Raw genomic sequence first — 3,037 nt, forward strand, 5'->3', positions numbered from 1 at the left:
ACTTAAATAGTTACCATTCCCTGAGTGAAGCTATTTTTAGTGATGAGTGTACATGCCCAGCTTGTCTTCAGGAACCCATAAACCTTGGCAGGCTCTGATACCAAGTTGTAACGCCCTAACTCCAGGGATAGTTACAGTGCGCATTATAAACAATGCTAAACTCGCTAACCGACTCATTTGGCCATAATCGTGTACTAAGTATGATTAGCGGTTTAGGATTAAAATTTTTGGTTAAGATATAACATTTCACTAGAACGTTTACTGTATACATTGGGATCCCAAAAATATAATTTAAAGGTCTATTACAAGAAAATATTTACAACCAGCCGATCTAAGCGGCAAAACAAGGTTTAACCCTAGTTCCTCTTTCAACCCTCGGCCGTGGTGGTCGAGCAGCTGCATATGTACACATTGTCACCTAAGTCTCCATCTCAAGGATGGTCCAGCTTTCTTTTTCCTTTACCTGCACCACATAGCACCCGTGAGCCAAAGCCCAGCAAGAAAACTCAATATGCTCATGATAAAAAATAACATGTCATCAAATCATAAGGCGTATGCCTAGAAAATACAGCCTTATTCAAGCAGGCAAATAAGTTCAAACAATGATCGAGTGACTGATCAATAAGTCACTAACAGGGGGTCTGTACCTTTAAATGAGTGACTAATTATCAAGTCACTAACAGGGGGTCTATACCTTTAAACGAGTGATTAATTATCAAGTCATTATCAGGGGGTCTGTACCTTTAAATGAGTGACTAATTATCAAGTCACTATCAGGGGATCTGTACCTTTAAACGAGTGACTAATTATCAAGTCACTAACAGGGGTTCTGTACCTTTAAACGAGTGACTAATCAATAAGTCACTATCATGGGATTCCGCTCCCTCAGCCATGTGACAAAACAGTCACCTAGGCCTTTGGCCCTAGCTCTGAGTAACTAGTCGTAGACTAGACAAGCGCTTATAATTTTCATCGTCCTTCGGGTCAGTCCAACATTAATGCTCTTTGAGTCATTCAACGCTGATATTGATTAGATCTAATCTTTTATTGGCTCTGTGTTCATGATGCTTATGTCGTTTCTGACTCTTAGGTCAGTAAAACGCGACCAAAGCCGATTCTGACTAGTAAGTCAGTGCCACACACAAGTAAGCAATGCTACCAAACATATATCATATGTCAAATATCCGAACACATGGCATTCAACATGCTTACTTAACAATTGCTATCACAATGAGGATCATGCATAAACACAGAGACTCAAGCTCTGATCAATCTCATATTCAATATTCAAAATTCACGACATGCCCTAATCACATGTTTCTCGTGCATCATATGCATCACATTTAACATCCAACATGCATTAAGAATAACCATGCATGTCATATACACAGGGTGCAGTTTTCTTACCTCTGGTTCGAGCGAGAATTAGAACAAGAACGACCCTTGCGAACGATCGACCTTTTAATCCCTTAGTGGTCACCTAGTCATAACCAAATATAACCTCCATCAATGAAAATCAACAATAATAGGATCTTGACCCAAATCCCACTCTCGGGACCTCGAAATATACCCACACGGTGAGCAGATTTGATCTCGGGCCTTAAGGATTGAAACCCCGAGCCAAAAACCCTTAAAAACACACAAAATTGGATTCTGATGAAATAGGGTAACGCCCCTGTGTTTTTTCCAGAACCAAAACGCCCAAAACCACCCTGAGTAGTGCTATAGCACCCCCCTAGTAGGCGCTATAGCGCTACACTCAGCCAGAAAGTGCCCTGAAACTTTCTCCTTTGACTCCTCCATTTCCAACCTGAACAAAAGCTTCCCAACTCATTTTAAGTGCAAAATGAACCCAAAAACCATCCCCACATGTCTTGGGCATCACAACCCCAAGAACTCTAGCCAAAAACATCCATTGAAACTCAACTTTCCAACTCACAAACCAGCTGAAACTTAAATGGAAAAACAGAGCAAGAACTAATGTTTTTATGGCTAGAAACTCACCTTAATATCGGAATCACACCCTCTTCAATGGTAGAGCATAACCCTAGACCATCAAGACTTAGTTCCCTGGCTTGACTCCTAAAAAAGAGCTCCAAAATTCAAAGAGAAATGGAGATGAAATGGTGCACGGGAGAGATGATGAAGGCGACTCTGTTTTCTTAAGCTCTCTATAGCTTTATGGTTGATATAAATCCTTTAGGGTGAAAAGACCTAAATGCCCTCAAGTCTAAATAAAAGCATTAACAACCACCAAGGGCATAACCGTCATTTCCCACCTATTTCGTTAATTATAATTAACACCCTCCAATTCCCGCTACTTCCAAAATTCTCAAATGCTAATAAATCATATCCCATTACCCTTTAATTCTCAGTAATGTTCTAATCATTAAAATCACCGCGAGACTCACCCCGAGCCCCAAACTTAATCCCGTTATGACTAAACCGCTACTTTGCAGTCAAGATCGTCTCATGCCAAATGGCTCGAACAAATCCACATTGTAATGTGGCCTTATCAATTAATCACAAACATGCACCAAAATACACAATTAGGCCCTCAACGGGCCAAATTACCAAAATGTACTTATAATAAAATGTGGACTCATATGCATGCATTTATCATCATATAATAATATAATTCACACAAACATGCAAATAATGAATTTATAACATAATAAATCAATTATGGCCCTCCCGACCTCCTAATCAAGGTCCTAAACCTTATTAGGAAATTCGGGGCATTACAAAGAGAAAATAGGCCTGCGAGCTAGAACGCTAGGGAGCAGCCACGGAAATATAATGTCTTTGATCGATTAGGCGTCAGCGAACAAAGACGCAGAGATGATGACTTGAGGGATGTACTCAATGATAGGCGAGAAAGGCACGATGAGTATGCCCCTCCAGCATCAGTCACCCCAGTGATACCAGACGCAGTACTGGCTCAAATCGTCCAGTAGCTGGTGGGGAGCCGAACATCACACATCGATTATGATCGGAGAAGAAGTACTCCATTCATACAAAGAATAACGATTACAGA

Source organism: Humulus lupulus, chromosome 2 (assembly GCF_963169125.1).
Source record: "Humulus lupulus chromosome 2, drHumLupu1.1, whole genome shotgun sequence".
Lineage (NCBI taxonomy): Eukaryota > Viridiplantae > Streptophyta > Magnoliopsida > Rosales > Cannabaceae > Humulus > Humulus lupulus.